Below are 18,942 nucleotides of genomic sequence, written 5' to 3' on the forward strand. Positions count from 1 at the left end.
CCGGTTGGCTCAGGAGTAGAGTGTTGACTGGTGTAGGATGTTCCAGGTTTTATTCCCAGTCAGAGCTCACAAGAGAAGTGATCATCTGCTTCTCCACGTCCCCTTCTCTCTCTCTTTCTCTTTCCTTCCTGCACTCAAGACTCAATTAGTTCGAGTGTATTGGTCCTAGGCACTGAGGATGTATCCGTGGAGCCTCTGCATCAGGTGTTAAAAAATAGGCCAGTTGCAAGCATGGCCCATGATAGGCAGAGCATTGACCAACAGAGGTTGTCAGATAGATCCCAGTCAGGGCACATGTAGGAATCTATCTCTCTGTCTCCCCTCCTGTCACTTAGAAAGGAAGAAAAAAAAATTACAGCTAAAGATACTATAAAATATTCAATATCATTAGTCATAACCACAACTATATATTTACCTATATTCCATGTTATTAAATTAAAGGGGAAAATCTGAATACAAAGTGTTGGTGAGGATATAGAATAATTGGAATTACACATATTGTTGGTAGTTTTATAAACTGGCAAAACCACTTTAAAAATATTAAAGCTAAATATATACATATCATGGCAATGTGGGAATTCTACTTGTACATATATATCCAAAGTATATATGTATAACTTTACATTAAAGTAATGTATAAAATTGTATAAAATGACATTATTTATAACAGCACCACATTAGAATAATCCAAATACCATCAACAATAGAATGGGTAAATAAATTGTGATATGTTCATATGTAATATTATTTAGTAATGTAAATTAATATATCACCACTACACACAACAGCAGGAATGAATCTCACATATTATATCACTGATGCATGCAACAAAATAAATAAATTTCAAATTATAATTTTTATATGCCTGGAAATGATCATTTCCAGTGCCTGGAAAACAAAATCAAGAATACATACTGTATGATTTTACTTACATAAATAACAAAACCAAGATTTTATTTTAACAAACCTTTTTGCTGATAGAATTTAGAATAATGGGTTTTGTTTTTTTTTGTCATTATGTCATTATGACATTATGTCAGGGTAGGGGCACAAGAAATATGTACTTCTGATTTTCATGGTAGTTTTTTATATTTTGATGTTAGCGATTCTATTTTTTTATTTATTTAAAAAATTAAATTAACAGGGTGACATTGATCAATAAGTACATAGGTTTCAGGTGAACATTTCTATAGCATTTGAACTGTTTATTATGTTGTATACCCATCACCCAAAGTCAGATCCTTTTCTGTCATCAAATATTTCCTTCTCTTTGCACTTTCCCCCCTTTCTCTCCCTCATGTCTTCCTTCCCCAGTAACCACTTCACTTATTTATGTCCATGAATCTCAGTTTTATATCCCACCTATGTGTGAAATCATACAGTTCCTAGCTTTTTCTGATTTACTTATTTCACTCAATATAATGTTCTCAAGGTCCATCCATGTTGTTGTAAATGGCAATATGTCATCATTTCTTATGGCTGAGTAATATTCCATTGTATATATGTACCACATCTTTATCTTATCCTCTATTTTGGTTGTTTCCAAGATTTGGGCACCGTGAGTAATGCTGCAATGAACATGGGGCTGCATGTGTCTTACACACCAATGTTTTTGAGATTTGGGGGCAGATACCTGGTAGAGGGATTTCTGGGTAATATGGTGGTTCTATTATTAATATTTTGAAAAACCACCATAATCTTCTCCACAAATGTTGTACTAATTTGCATTCTCACCAGCAGTGAATGAGGGTTCCTTTTTCTCCACAGCCTCTCCAACACTTGTTATTAACTGTCTTGTTGATAATAGCCAATCTAACAGTGCGAGGTGGTATCTCATTGTAGTTTTGATATGCATTTCTCTAATAGCTAATGAAGATGAGTATCTTTCCATATATCTGTTGATCATTTGTATATACTCTTGGGAGAAGTGCCTGTTCAGGTCCTTTCCCTATTTTTTAATTGAATTGTTTGCTTGTTTGTTTCTGAACTTTGTAAGTTCTTTATATATCTTGGATATTAACCACTTATCAGAGCTGCTGTTTGCAAATATCCTCTTCCATTTAGTAGGCTGCCTATTTGTTTTATTGTCAGTTTTTGTTTTGTTTTGTTTTTTGTTGTGCAGAAGCTTTGTAGTTTGATATAGTTCCATTGATTTATTTTGCCTTTACTTCTCTTGCCTTTGGGGTCAAATTCATAAATTGTTCGCTATGGCCAAAGGCCATGAGTTTAGTGCTTATGTTTTCTTCTATGCAATTTATTGTTTCAGATCTCATATTTAGGTCTTTGGTCCATTTGAAATTAATTTTTGTGCAAGGGGACTAACTGTAATCAAGTTTCATTTATTTGCATGTGGCTTTCCAGTTTTTCCAGCACCATTTATTGAAGAGGCTATCTTTTTCCATTGTGTGTTTTTGGCTCTTTTGTCAAAGAGTATAGTGGTTCTCAGATAGGTACAAACATTGTAAAAATTGAAGAAGTTATATACATACCTTGTATATTTTCCATTCTGTGCTCTGTATTTCAATAAAATATTTTAAATTAAATATCCATTAACATTGTTTTGAGAAATATATTACTATTTAAATAATAGCCCTATATTACTTAATAAGAAATTTAAAACCATACAAGAATATAGTTACTGTAGCATCATACTATAACATTCACTTCTGAGAAAGAAACTGGAGAAACATTGGGACACATAACTCTTATGCTTTCTTTATCCAAATATCAACCTGAATTTATATGAGGGAGATATTTTTAATATAAATCATGATGAAATCCTGCCTGGTATCTTAGTAGATTAGAGCAGTGGTCCCCAACTCCTTGGCTGCGGACTGCTACAGGTCATTGGGCCATTTGGTACTAGTCCACAGAGAAAAAATAAATAACTTACATTATTTCTGTTTTATTTATATTTAAGTCTGAATGATGTTTTATTTTTTAAAAATGACCAGATTCCCTCTGTTACATCCATCTAAGACTCACTCTTGATGCTTGTCTCAGTCACATGATACATTTATTCGTCCCACCCTAAAGGCCGGTCCGTCAAAATATTTTTTGATATCAAACTGATCCGTGGCCCAAAAAAGATTGGGGACCACTGGATTAGAGTATTGTCCTAAGATGTCAAAGTTCAAACCCTGGTCAAGGCACATACAAGAATCAACCAATGAATGCATAAATAAGTGGAAAAACAAATTAATTCTTCTCTCTCTCTCTCTCTTTATTTATTTCTCTCTCTCAAATCAATTAATAAAAATTTTAAAAAGTAAAATAAGTATTTTTAAAAATAAAAATATTTTCATGTAACATTTCAACAAAGACAATGAGGCAATGAACTATCCCTCCTCATCTCTGCAACCAAAATTGTATTTCTGTTTCAGTTTATTTCAAATGCTTTATAGTTTCCCAGTGTCTCCAGTCAAAATCAATGGCTCTTTCTTCTGTTAGTTCAGACTACTTTGCCTGTTTTTATGTTATCAGTGGCATGTATGTATATTTCTATTTTACATTATACTTATTTGTTTTAATGCTTTATCCTTCATTTAATATAGTCTATATGTGAGATGGTAGCAAGTAAAAGGATGCATTTATGTGAAGTTACTGTCTTCTTGATTTTCATTTTAAAGGAAAAGTGTACACATTAAATTTTATATTGCAATGGAAACATCTAAATTTGAAGGAAAAACACATTTGGACAAAATGTATTATAAGAAAAATCCTATGAGTAAGAGAGAGTTTGAGCCAGATCTAGGAATATAGTAAGTTGTTTTCCTGTTATTTGATTTAGTCAATAATGCAAGATTTATTGAGTGTTTCTACATGCCACTGAGATAGATGCTTGCAAGAAGAGAGAGTGTTCTGAATGGTTAGTACACATAAAAGCAATATCAACAATATATGTATGTTTTTACTTTACCATGTTCAAAGCATCACACTGTTTTCATTACGTAAATTCTCTCATTTGTGCCTAGATTAAAACTTTCCAGTAGGCATTATTACTCGATTTAATGGATGGGGAAACCAAGGGGCAAGGAGTCAAATTAGTTTGCCTAAGAACACATAATTAATAATTTATAGATCCAATATTAAAAACTAATATTGTTCTACTTCAAATTTCTGAAAATACTGCCTTAATATTTAATCACATAGTCTTTGTGACTATACCTTCAAGTTCTGCTTTTTGACTTTCAGGCATTCAGAGCAATGACCTTAAATAAGTTACAATACTCTGCTTCACTGAACACAGATGGAACTCAGAATTTTTCTAAACATGGGCTACAGCCACTATTCATCTATTAAAGTTACACTGTGTTTTAATTTCCTCTTTGAAGAAGCCTTTAAGAGAGAGGATCATATACTCTGAATATATGTTACATAGGCAAGTCAGGCCTGAGCACATTCTTAGACTACTATCAAGAATAACAAAAACAAACAAACAAGAAGAATGGCATATGGAAACGATCATACTGTAGTCGTGTCTTTGAGTTCAGACAACAGTATGGTGGTTACCAGAAGGAAGGGTGCTTGGGGGAGAGTAATAAAGGGCAAAGGGGGTCAAATACAATATAATGGAAGATGAGTTGACTTTGGGTTGTAGGTACACAGCACAATATACAGATTATGTATCACAGAAATGTACACATAAAACCTACATAACCAGCCTGATCAGGATAGAACATTGAATTGGGACAAGGAGGACCCAGGTTCGAGACCCCAAGGTTGCCAGTTTGAGTGCGGGTTTATCTGGTTTGAGCAAGGTTTAGCAGCTTTAGCCCAAGGTTGCTGGCTCGAGCAAGGGGTCACTCGATCTGCTGGAACCCCCTCCCCCAGTCAAGGCACATATGAGAAATCAATCAATGAACAACTAAGGAGCCACAAAGAAGAATTGATGTTTCTCATTTCTCCCCTTTCCTGTCTGTCTGTCCCTATCTGTCCCTCTCTCTAATTCTCTATGTTTCTGCCACAACAACAAAAAACCCCACATAACCATAATAACTGATGTCACCCCAAGAAATTTAACTTAAAAAACTTTAAAAGTAGCATATGGAAAACATAATTGACTAAAAGAATGTGATTCATTCATAGGATTTTAGCACAGTAATCTTAGAAACTTTGGTAAAAGGTACATAAAGGGAAAAGTGCCAAATGATCCTGAGTTAGATTTCCACAGACATGAATTTGGGTGAAGGGAATTTTGCATAAGTAAATTAGTGGGAGCAAAGACATAGCAGTGAGCAACAATGTAACATTTTTAACTAAAGCTAATAATATGTGGAAGTGCAGTATCAAATCAGTATATAATGCCTTGAACAAAAAATATGTTTAATATATATTTATTGACTATTTTAGAAAGAATTTGGTCAGTATTGATGACATATAAATTTAAAAAGCTCAACATGTTTACTTCATTTAATATTATTTATAGTTAATTAACAAAATAAACTGTCAAATAGAAACAGAACCTGAATAGGTGAAACAGACTGATGGCTGTCAGAAGACAGGGAGGTTGGGGATCTGGATGAATAAAGGTGAGGGGACTAAGTGAAAAAATATATATACACATATATAGATACCATGTAGACACGAACAACAGTGTGGTGATAGCCAGCAGAACAGGGGGTGTAAAAGATAGGTAGAAGTCGGCAAAGAAGGATGGGGTGGAGAGGAAAGAGACTTTGCTTGGGGAATGGGCTCCTGATGCAGTGTGCAGATAATGTGTTGAGTGGTATGCTTAAAACTTGTATGAGTTTGTGAACCAATTTCAGACCAATAAATTCAATACAAATTAAGAAATAAATAAATAAAACGAGACAAGGGAATGTAAAATAATGTGCCATTCATAGCTATGCTGATATTTTTCAAGATTATAATTTCATTTTAATTTTGTTATTAACTTTAAATGAGTGACAGTGAAATTTAGACATGTAATCCAACCACTACTTTCTTTTTCTTTTTTTTTTTTTTTTCATTTTTCCGAAGCTGGAAACAGGGAGAGACAGTCAGACAGACTCCCGCATGCGTCCGACCGGGATCCACCTGGCACGCCCACCAGGGGCGAAGCTCTGCCCACCAGGGGGCGATGCTCTGCCCATCCTGGGCATCGCCATGTTGCAACCAGAGCCACTCTAGCACCTGAGGCAGAGGCCACAGAGCCATCCCCAGCGCCTGGGCCATCTTTGCTCCAATGGAGCCTTGGCTGCGGGAGGGGAAGAGAGAGACAGAGAGGAAAGCGCGGCGGAGGAGTGGAGAAGCAAATGGGCACTTCTCCTGTGTGCCCTGGCCGGGAATCGAACCCAGGTCCTCCGCACGCTAGGCCGACGCTCTACCACTGAGCCAACCGGCCAGGGCCAACCAACCACTACTTTCACTATGCATTTTTGTTTCATTTAGCTACTGGGAGTAACATCTAGGGTTACTAAATTCATAAGTCAGAAAATGTGTATTAATTTGTTTAATTTTTATGCACTTATTGTCAAGAATTATAAGGCAGCACTGCTATTTTGTTGTGGAAATCACTCTGAAACTTAAAACTCAATGTCTAAAGGAGAATCAAAGCAGATCTACTAGAGCTATACTTGTTGCAATCTAAATGTGACACATAGAGAATCACAATAAAAAATGACAAGGACTCTTGTTGCTAGAAAAGCCTTTTACTTTGATAACATGTCTACCAAAAAGAATCCAACACTCTTTCACATTAAATGCTGGCCATTGTCATTTTGATTTTTACTCCTGTACGAATTACAGAAAACAAAGCTGAATAAAACACAATAACATTATTTTTAAAGAAAATCAGGGAAAATTAGCCTTTATTATCCCACATAATAGAAAATGATGAAAATCTGAAGGAATTCCCAGTTCAATTTTAGCAATAATTTTAATGCATTTCCTGATAAAACACTTTAATAATAAATAATTAAAATTAATGAGTATTGGGCAACATTTTATTTACAAAGAGCTTTTGGAAGGTTAACACACTGTTACATGGACTTTGTGATTTTAGATTCTGGATGGTTGGTGAGCTTGTTCGATATGGATTTACTGTGCTGATTAGTCATGAGTCATATGTTTGCAACTACAAGGGTTATGCTTTAGGTATTTTTCAAAAATATTGCTATATAGACCAACTGTCTATTAAAAGCTTTCTCCAAAGACATGGGAGTCATTTCAATAGTGAAGAAATTCTTCATTTTATTAAGAAAAAAAAAATAACAAATGAGTATGTGAGGAGATACCAGATTTTATTAACATAGTTTTGTTTAGATGTCAGATACCATCTTGGATGTTTCTAGTAATTTCATTTTAACTAAAAAAATAATTTATATAGCTATATCATCTTTCTCTACTTATTTTTTTGGTACGTTTTCTGTTATAGACATTTTCTTACAACTCTAGATGATACCATCTACCAACAACTTCTTAATTTTCACCTGTACGTTTTGGGGTTTTTTTAGAGTACTTGCAATCTACTCTGTTGGCAAGTTTCCAGTATTCAATTCAGTATTATTAAGTGTAGTCATCATGCAGGATGACATCTTGCAAATGATTCCCATCTAGAATGGGGATTTCTAGACCCATCCTATGTAACTGCAACTTTGTATCAATTGACCAATTTCTCCTCTTTATTCCACCTCTCCATCATTTGTATCTCTGCCTCTATACAGTCTACATTTTTAGATGTTATATATAAATAAGATTACACAGTTTCTTTTCTTTCTGTATCTGAGTCATTTTACTTAGCATAATGTCCTCTAGTTTCATTCATGTAGTTGCAAATGGCAGGATCTCCTTATTTTTTTATTATTATTATTTTGTTTTGTATTTTTCTGAAGCTGGAAAAAGGGAGAGACAATCAGACAGACTCCCACATGCGCCCAACCGGGATCCGCCCGACCGGGATCCACCCGGCACGCCAACCAGGGGGTGACGCTCTTCCCACCAGGGGGCGATGCTCTGCCCCTCTGGGGTGTCGCTCTGTCGCGACCAGAGCCACTCTAGCGCCTGTGGCCGAGGCCAAGGAGCCATCCCCAGCGCCCGGGGCCATCTTTGCTCCAATGGAGCCTTGGCTGCGGGAGGGGAAGAGAGAGACAGAGAGGAAGGAGAGGGGGAGGGGTGGAGAAGCAGATGGGTGCTTCTCCTGTGTGCCCTGGCCGAGAATCGAACCCGGGACTTCTGCACACCAGGCCGACGCTCTACCACTGAGCCAACCGGCCAGGGCTGGATCTCCTTATTTTTTAAGGCTGAATAATATTCCATTTTAAACACATCACAATTTATTTAGCATCTATAAATGAACACTAAGGTTCAGCTGCCTTTCAAAAATGTGAAAATATCTATTATAAAGATGTTTTAATGAGTTATTATTAAAATGCTAGAAGCAAATATTTTAGCAAGGAAATAGTTTTAGCAAAAAAGAAAGACATAAAGAATTAAATAAAATTTTAGAAATAAGATAATGCAATACAGAATTTAAAATAAATGAATGGATTGGCTCAATAGTAGAATAAAATGTACAAAGGGAAAAATCAGTGAATTTGAAGAAGCTGAACTATAAATTACCCATTCTAAACAATGATAAAGTAATGATCTAGGGGGAGGGGGGGGGGGGGGGAGGGGGGAGGGGGGAGGGGGAGGAGGGGGGAGGAGGGAGGGGGAGGAGGGGGGAGGAGGGGGGAGGGGGGGAGGAGGGGGAGGACCTGATGCTCTACTGCTGAGCCTACCAGGCAGGGCCAAAACTTTTTTAAAGTTACAGTTGACAAACATTATTTTATTAGTTTCAGATGTACAGCATAGTGATTAGAAATTGAATTTTAAGAAGTGAAATAGATGGGAGTAGGATCATGTCTGATTCTAGTAGAGTGATGTGACACTGAGTCATGTAAGTTACAGTTGACAAACATTATTTTATTAGTTTCAGATGTACAGCATAGTGATTAGAAATTGAATTTTAAGAAGTGAAATAGATGGGAGTAGGATCATGTCTGATTCTAGTAGAGTGATGTGACACTGAGTCATGTAGAACCACCCAGTTTATAGCAAAAAACATCTGGTCCCAAAGCAAAGATTCGGGTAACACACCCTCAGTCTTTTTAATACGTGTTCTCTCCTCTTAAATGCCTCGTATTCCCAAAGGTAAATAGGAAAGCACTTCTTTCTCTATTTTCAGAAAGCAAACATTTTAGATCTGTAATCTTGGGGAAATTCAGTAATGATTTGATCTTCAAACTAAATTCTACTTGACACAGGAATTTGATAGTATATTTTAGATGTGATTTGATCAGAATGTTAGGTTTTGATTACTAATGTTTGGAATTGTGTTATATATAAAAACAAATAAATTAAGTAAAGTTTATAATAAAACCAGTTGAAAAAAAGGGTATCTCCTATCTAAATTAATTTATTTTTAATATATATATATTAGGATTTATTCTTTATTCCATTGATATTTAAGTATGTAAATCACACAAACAATAAATTCAGATTCTTTTGTTTGTTTGTCTTTAAACTAACCTGCTTTTCTAGATATCTAGTTTGGACTAAGTTTGATAAAATTCAAGGCAAAATTGGGCTCACTATACTATAGAATTAAACTTTAATTATGTAGGCCTTTGAGCCAGAAAAAAAAATGACATTGAAACTTATATTTGGCTATCAAATTCCTACCTAAATATCTTCAGATGATGCAATGCTTGTTCAAACAAATAGAAAAAGTTATAGGTATTTAAATATATAAAAAAGAATTATGTTTTAATCAAATGTTTTAAATCATTGTAAATCTGAACTCATTAAAATTATAATGATATTGTAAAAAGGTCTTTTATTTTTACTTATCAATCACACTTAAACTTAGTTGACTCAATACATACTTGAATAATATTCTTTTATCAATAAATAGTTATATGAGGAGGAATTACTTTATATGATTCAAAAGAACTAGCAAACATTTGGAGGATTCTAAATTTAAAACAATTAAACCAAATGAGACAAAAACCGTAGTAAACATAAGATACTGTGGGAAGGCTTCAAAGAAAAATGTTGGTGAAAGTTTAAAATGTCTAATTTCTTGGCAGAAGACAAAGCAAATGCCCTGGGAAAAAAGAGGACAATAATCTTCCTTTTGAAATTCCCAGTTGTTTTGTACATTCATTTTGTACATGTGTTTCAGTGTGAGTGAAGTAAGCAGAGTGCACATAAGGGCAGGCAATGCCTACTGAGCCTTGAAAAACCAGAGGTATAAGTCAGAGACCCTAAGATTTGTCACAGAGAAATTTGGAGGAAAGCATGCTTCAGGTCAAAGAAAGACAATCTACAACTCAGCTGTTACTTTTAGCAGACATTCTACTCTTACTACAAATTTAGAAGACTTAGAATTTGATGAGGAAGTACATTTTAATACCATAGATTAATAGTATTAAGTACTGTTATGTTTAATTTAAAGCATTGATTTATTTTTAGACTAGATATTGGGAAAATTGCAAATTGCAACACATATGAAACATTGTCCTTTAGTTCTCTTAGTCTTAGCTGTCTGTTATACAAGACACAATGTAAGGCCACGAATCAGATAAGGCAAAACAAGATTAACTGTATTTTAATTTTGTTTGTTTGTTCAGCTGTAACATGTTACTTAATAGTTTTGAGCTTCAGTTACTCACATAGAATAAATGTTATAATTATATTTCCTTTACAGAATATTTTAAAAATTAAAGATACTTTCGTACTTGAGAAACCTAGCAGGAAGTGCACACATAGTTCATACAAATAGCTGATTCTGTATGAATCATGTACTTTATTTCATGTGGTAAAGATTATGTACTTTAAATAACCAATCCCATCATCATCATCATTTATTTCACTCTGAATACATCTAACTAATCAGATCTATGTTTATATTTCTTGTTTGATTTTACATTGTTGACCTGTTTTCTCTCATAATATAAACTCAAGATGTTGATTGATTTCTTTCCATTTGTCTGTTTTATTTTACTTGAGTTTTGAAACATAAGTGAGTCCTGCTCAAAGTTCTCTTCTCTATACATGTCTCTAACAGTTTGAATAAATTTCAATCAGAATTTTTTTTCCACACTAATCATTGGGATTTTAGATAATATCCTCTACAAGAATCGCTTAATGTACTTTACCTCCGTATTGTGCTGCCTCATGCTTATCTCAACTCAGTGTGTAATTTAGTTCCTTATTCCAATAGATTACTGACTCTCATTTGAGAATATTCAATGAAAAAAACTCATGTGTCTAATCTTTGGTAAATTCTGATGTAGTAAATTTATTGCAAGTTCAATAAAATCTGAATACATGTAACAACATTTCTTTTATAAATAACAGCAAAAATCTAGTTTTTAGTCATTTTTTTTTGTATATCAAAGCAAGTGAATTTTTGGATCAAAGAGAGGTAATCTGGGATTATTAAACTTCTCTTGGCAACACGTCTGACCTTTCTCTGTGTTTTCAGCAGAGTGAACTCTTTACTGGGTGTGCCTGACAGTAGCAATCCATTACAAGGCTTTCAAAGCAGACATAAGTAAAACAACGTAAACCACATCCATTGTTAATTGATGTTTATTCATCATTGGCAATTATTGATTATAGGCTTAAAAGGAAGTTCTCTGTGTATTGATTTATGGACATTTACCTTACTATACAGACAAATTCAAGCAACATGAACTTAATGGAAATGTAACAAAATTCTTAAAAGTTAAGTAATCATTAATGAAACAAGATGCAGTCGAATCCATGGCCTTTTGTGAAATAGAAACAGATTACCCTTGAAGAGATGTCACAAAAGAATTTGCTGCAGAGTTTTTTTAAAAAACAGTCAAGGGCTATTAGTGGTGGCACAGTTATAACTAAGAACTGTTATATTCTAGAGGTTTTAAGTTGAAACTGAATTTTATTAATTGTTTAAAATACCGATCATGCTGTTTGAAATATGTTTACTTCACTTGTTTTGCCCATCATGACTCCAAACACTGTTTCTTTTTTGATATTAGAGAGGCCTGAAAGTATATTAAATGGAATAGTAGAACCACTATGAGGTAGTCTCCAGACTTACCTAGCTTCTTTTTTTTTTTTTAGTGTGAACATAACTTTTATTTTCTATAATTTTATTTTTTTAATGGGTGACATCAATAAATCAGGATACATATATTCAAAGAAAATATGTCCAGGTTATCTTGTTGTTCAATTATGTTGCATACCCATCACCCAAAGTCAGATTGTCCTCTGTCACCTTCTATCTAGTTTTCTTTGTGCCCCTCCCCCTCACCTTTCCCTATCCCTTTCCCCCCTCCACCCATAAAGACCACACTCTTATCAATGTCTCTTAGTCTCACTTTTATGTCCCACCTACATATGGAATAATGCAGTTTCTGGTTTTCTCTGATTTACTTATTTCACTTCGTAAAATGTTATCAAGATCCCACCATTTTGCTGTAAATGATCCGATGTCATCATTTCTTATGGCTGAGTACTATTCCATAGTGTATATGTGCCAAATCTTACTTATCCAGTCATCTATTGACGGGATTTTTGGTTGTTTCCATGTCCTGGCCACTGTGAACAATGCTGCAATGAACATGGGGTTGCATGTGTCTTTACGTATCAATGTTTCTGAGTTTTGGGGGTATATACACAGTAGAGGGATTGCTGAGTTATAAGGTAGTTCTATTTTTAGTTTTTTGAGGAACCAACATACTTTCTTCCATAATGGTTGTACTACCTTACATTCCCACCAACAGTGAATGAGGGTTTCTTTTTCTCCACAGCCTCTCCAACATTGCTATTACCTGTCTTGTTAATAATAGCTAATCTAACAGGTGTGAGGTGGTATCTCATTGCAGTTTTGATTTGCATTTCTTTAATAACTAAAGAAGATGAGCATCTTTTCATATATCTGTTGGCAATTTGTATTTCTTCCTGGGAGAAGTGTCTGTTCATGTCCTCTTCCCATTTTTTTATTGGATTGTTTGTTTGTTTAGTGTTGAGGTTTATGAGTTTTTTCTATATTTTGGATATTAGGCCCTTATCTGAGCAGTTGTTTGAAAATATCATTTCCCATTTAGTTGGCTGTCTGTTTATTTTGTTATTAGTTTCTCTTGCTGAGCAAAAACTTCTTAGTCTGATATAGTACCATTCATTAATTTTTGCCTTCACTTCTCTTGCCTTTAGAGTCAAATTCATAAAATGCTCTTTAAAACTCAGGTCCATGAGTTTGGTACTTATGTCTTCTTCTATGTACTTTATTGTTTCAGGTCTTATGTTTAGATCTTTGATCCATTTTGAGTTAATTTTAGTACAGGGGGACAAACTGTAGTCCAGTTTCATTCTTTTGCATGTGGTTTTCCAGTTTTCCCTGCACCGTTTATTGAAGAGGCTTTCTTTTCTCCATTTTGTGTTGTTGGCCCCTTTATCAAAGTTTATTTGACTATATATATGTGGTTTTATTTCTGGGCTTTCTATTCTGTTCTATTGGTCTGAGTGTCTATTTTTCTGCCAATACCATGCTGTTTTGATTGTCGTGGCCCTATAATATAGTTTGAAGTCAGGTATTGTAATGCCCCCAGCTTCATTCCTTTTCTTTAGGATTGCTTTGGCTATTCAGGATTTTTTATAGTTCCATATAAATCTGATGATTTTTTGCTCCATTTCTTTAAAAAATGTCATTGGAATTTTTATGGGAATTGCATTAAATTTGTATATTGCTTTGGGTAATATGGCCATCTTGATTATATTTATTCTTCGTAACCAAGAACAAGAAATATTCTTCCATCTCATTGTATCTTTTTCAATTTCCCTTAACAATGGTTTATAGTTTTCATTATATAAGTCCTTTACATTCTTTGTTATGTTTATTCCTAGGTATTTTTGTTGTTGTTGTTTTTGCAATCATGAAGGGGATTATTCTTTTGAGTTCATTCTGAAATGTTTCATTGTTGGCAAATAGAAAGGCTATGGACTTCTCTATGTTAATTTTGTATCCTGCGACCTTACTGTATTGGCTTATTGTTTCTAGTAGTCTTTTTGTGGATTCTTTGGAGTTTTCGATGTATAGGATCATATCATCTGCAAAAAGTGATACCTTTACTTCTTATTTTTCAATATGGATGCCTTTTATTTCTTTGTCTTGTCTGATTGCTCTGGCTAGAACCTCTAGTACCACATTAAATAAGAGTGGAGAGAGTGGACAACCCTGTCTTGTTCCTGATTTAAGGGGGAAAGCCTTCAGTTTTGTGCCATTTAATTTGATGTTAGCTGATGGTTTATCATATATGGTCTTTATCATGTTGAGATATTTTCCTTCTATACCCATTTTGTTGAGAGTCTTAAACATAAAATTGTGTTGTATTTTATCAAAAGTCTTTTCTGCATCTATTGATAAGATCATGTGGTTTTTGTTCTTTTTTTTTGTTGATATGGTGTATTACATTAACCGTTTTACGTATGTTGAACCAACCTTGAGATTCTGGGATGAATCCCACTTGATCATGATGTATTATTTTTTTAATATGTTGTTGTATTCGATTTGCTAGTATTTTGTTTAGTATTTTAGCATCTGTATTCATTAGAGATATTGGTCTGTAGTTTTCTTTTTTTGTGCCATCCTTGCCTGGTTTTGGTATGAGGGTTATGTTGGCCTCATAAAATGTGTTTGGAAGTATTGCTTCTTCTTCAATTTTTTGGAAGTCTTTCAGTAGAATAGAAACCAAGTATTCTTTGAATGTTTGATAAAATTCTCGGCTATAGCCGTCTGGGCCTGGACTTTTATTTTTGGGGAGTTTTTTAATGGTTTTTTCTATTTCTTCTCTACTAATAGGTCTGTTTAGGCTTTCTGCTTCTTCTTGACTCAGTCTAGGAAGGTTGTATTGTTCTAGGAATTTATCCATTTCTTCTAGGTTGTTGAATTTAGTGGCATAAAGTTTTTCATAGTATTCTACAATAATTCTTTGTATAGCTACGGTGTCCGTGGTGATTTCTCCTCTTTCATTTTGGATTTTGTTTATATGAGTTCTTTCTCTTTTTTCCTTGGTAAGTCTTGCCAAGGGTTTGTCAATTTTGTTGATCTTTTCAAAGAACCAGCTCCTTGTTCTATTAATTTTTTCTATAGTTTTTCTGTTCTCTATTTCATTTATTTCTGCTCTGATTTTTATTATCTCCTTTCTTTGGCTGGTTTTGGGTTTTCTTTGTTCTTTTTCCAGTTTCTTAAGGTGTGAAGTTACCTGGTTCACTTGGGCTCTCTCTTGTTTGTTCATATATGCCTGAAGTGATATGAACTTCCCTCCTATCACTGCTTTTGCTGCATCCCATAGATTCTGATATGTCGTATTGTCATTTTCATTAGTCTGTATATATCTTTTGATCTCTGCACTTATTTCTTCTTTGACCCATTCATTTTTTAAAAGTATGTTGTTTAGTTTCTACAATTTTGTGGGATTTTTTTCCTCTTTTTTGCAGTGGAATTCTAGTTTCAAGGCTTTATGATCAGAAAATATGCTTGGTACAACTTCAATTTTTCTGAATTTGCTGCTGTTGTTTTTGTGGCCCAACATGTGGTCAATTCTTGAGAATGATGATGTACACTGGAGAAAAATGTATACTCTGTCACTTTGGGATGAAATGTCCTGTAGATGTCTATCATATCCAGGTGCTCTAGTGTTTTGTTTAAGGACAATATATCTTTGTTGATTCTCTGTTTGGATGGCCGATCTAGAGCCGTCAGCGGTGTATTGAGGTCTCCAAGTATGATTGTATTTTTGTCAGTTTTTGTTTTAAGGTCAATAAGTAGCTGTCTTATATATTTTGGTGCTCCTTGGTTTGGTGCATATATATTAAGAATTGTTATGTCTTCTTGATTCAGTGTTTCCTTAGCCATTATGAAATGGCCATTTTTGCCTCTGAGTACTTTTGCTGTCTTGTAGTCAGCATTATCAGATATGAGTATTGCTATGCCTGCTTTTCTTGGATGTTATTTGCTTGGAGTATTGTTTTCCAGCCTTTCACTTTGAATTTTTTTTTATCCTTGTTGCTTAGGTGAGTTTCTTGTAGGCAGCATACAGTTGGATTTTCTTTTTTATTCCATTCTGCTACTCTGTGCCTTTTTATTGGTGAGTTTAATCCGTTTACATTTAGTGTAATTATTGACACTTGTGAGTTTCCTATTGCCATTTTATAGATTGCTTTCTGTAAGTTTTGTGTCTTGTTTGATCCTTCTCTTTCATTTTTCTATCCTTTGTTTTTATTTGGTTGTATTCCATACGTCTTTCCTCTGTTGCTATCTCTTTTAAATCATGTGCTTCTGTGGTGGTTTTTTCACTGGTGGCTACCATTAAGTAATGAAAAGGGTTCCCACCCTGTTCATTGTAGTGAACTATCTTGTGAGTACTTTTGCACTCCATCATCCTTTGCTACTGTTAATTTCCATCCTCTCCCCCCCCCCCTTTCTTTTTGTTTTTGTCACAGTTTAAATTTGGTTTTATTGTGTTCTTCTTGGAGCTTTTACTTGTGGCTTTGTCATTTTTTGTTCTTTGTATCTGATTGGAGAACCCCCTTTAGTAATTCCTGGAGTGGGGGTTTTCTGATGATAAATTCCCTCATCTTTTCTGTATCTGTGAATGTTTTTATTTTTCCTTCATATTTGAAGAATAGCTTTGATGGGTATAGTATTCATGGCTGAAAGTTCCTCTCTTTCAGGACTTTAAATATTGGGGTCCACTCTCTTCTAGCTTGTAGAGTTTCTGTTGAGAATTCTGATGATAATCTAATGGGCCCTCATTTATATGTTGTATTCTTCTTTTCCCTGGCTGCCTTGAGAATTTTTTCTTTGCCGTTGATTTGTGCCAATTTCATTTGATGTGCCTTGGAGTAGGTTTGTTGGGGTTAAGAAAACTTGGAGTTCTTGTTTGCTTCTTGAATTTAAGGCTTTAGTTCTTTCCACAGGCTTGGGAAGTTCTCATCTATTATTTGTTTGAGTATGTTCTCCATTCCATTTTCTCTTTCTTCTCCCTCTGATATACCTATTATTCTTAAGTTATTCTGATTGATGGAGTCAGATAATTCCTGTAGGGCTATCTCATTTTTTTATTTTTGAGTCTCTTTCTTCTTCTCTTTGTTTTGCCTCAAGTTGCTTGTCTTCTATTTCACTAATCCTATCTTCTATCTGGCCTGTTCTATTAGCTAAGCTTGTTACTTCGTTTTTCAGCTCGTGAATTGAGTTTTTCTTCTCTGTTTGATTTGTTTTTATAGGTTCAATTTTCTTGGAAATATATTCTTTGTGTTCATTTTGTTGTTTTCTGAGCTCCCTAAATTGCCTTTCTGTGTTTTCTTGTATATCTCTTAGTATTTATAGGATTTGTATTTTAAATTCTCTGTCATTTAACTTCAAGGTTTCCAATATATTAAATTTTTTCTCCATAGATTTTTTCTCATCTATCTGTGTTACCTCTCTTTCTTTTGTATCCGTGGTATTCGATTTTCTTTTCCTTAATGGCATCTGAGGGTGGTTTTGTTGATAGTATTAATGAGATTTAATAAAGAATAAAAAGTTAAAAAATAAAAATAAAAAATAGAAAAGAGTTTTTTTAAAAAAAAAAATGTTTAAAAAGATAAAATAAAATAATTCCCCCCCCTCTTTTTTCCTCTCTTCTCCTCTCCCCTCTTTCTTGAGAAAATCTTGTGGTGAACTGTGAATTATATTGTACTAAATAGAACAAACAATGCCTCTAATGGAGGGTCTGTGTTGTGGAGAAGTAATAAAGGGGCAAAAGAAGGGGATATGCGACCACAAAATGCAAATAAGAAAAAAATTTGGGTTAAGAATAAAATGATTTGCTTTTAGGTGTTGGTTGACTAAGAGATATGATGAGAGGAATAAGAGGAAAACAGGAAAATGGGGGAAAAAATTAAAAATTACTATTGTATTTAGTGGAACAAGAAGTAGATAAAATGGAGATCCAGGGTTGGGAGCACTGCTAGTGAGTTAAAAAAGTGAAGTAAAAACCCCCCAAAATGCCACAAACATAAGTTTGAGTCCCAAATAAGATAATTTGTTCATTTGAGGATTGAATGATAGGAGACATAAAGGAGAAAGGAAGAAACTAATATAGAGGGAGAAAAGAAAGAGAGTAAAAAAGAAAAAAAAAAGAGGGAACCACTAAAAGGAGAAAAAAGAAAAAAAGGAGAGAGAGAGTTAGGGGTTTTAGAGTGCAACCCTCATAGAGAGAAAGGAAGAAGAAAGAAAAGATAATGGGAGATGTAACACTTATTGGTAGTGTAGTTCAAGGAGAGGAGAGAGTAAGAATGGCAGAGAATTAAACAACCAAATTGGAAGAGGGGAAAAAAATCAAGACATGAAGATAAGAGAAACAAAAGAACAAATATAATAAAATGGGATAGGTTATAAAGTCTGTGGATTATTCTTGATTTAGAAAGGTTATCTTCTTGCTTTTTCTTTTCTCTCCCTCTTCCTGGTCGGTGACTCTTTACCTCGGGTTCTGCCCCTGTGGCATGCTCAGCTAGAGGTTTGCAGTTGATAAGTCTCTATGGCAATATCATGTATTGGGCTTCAGTCTCGTTGGCAGTCGAGGATCATTAACATTTGTAGGCTCCGACAGTGAGAGAGTCTGTGTTCCTGGAGCCTCTCTCCTAGTCTTTCCTTCCTCAATTATTAGCCTGGTAATCCAGCTATGGGGTTGCTGCTGCCTCTGCCTGGATAGTAAGAGGCTCAAAGAGCTGGCAACTCCCCACTCTATTCCCACTCAGCACAGGGCTCTGGGTAAGGCTCAATCAGTCAGAGCTGCTAGCATAATCAGTTGGGGCTTCCACCCACACAAAGACCTCTGACTCTGTCCGGTAACAAAGGGGGGTGGGCTGGTGCCCACTCCTGGGGCACTTGGAGGAATCTCTCGCTCACTATCTGCATGCGCAGAT

This window comes from Saccopteryx leptura, chromosome 2, assembly GCF_036850995.1.
Source record: "Saccopteryx leptura isolate mSacLep1 chromosome 2, mSacLep1_pri_phased_curated, whole genome shotgun sequence".
In the NCBI taxonomy this organism is placed as follows: domain Eukaryota; kingdom Metazoa; phylum Chordata; class Mammalia; order Chiroptera; family Emballonuridae; genus Saccopteryx; species Saccopteryx leptura.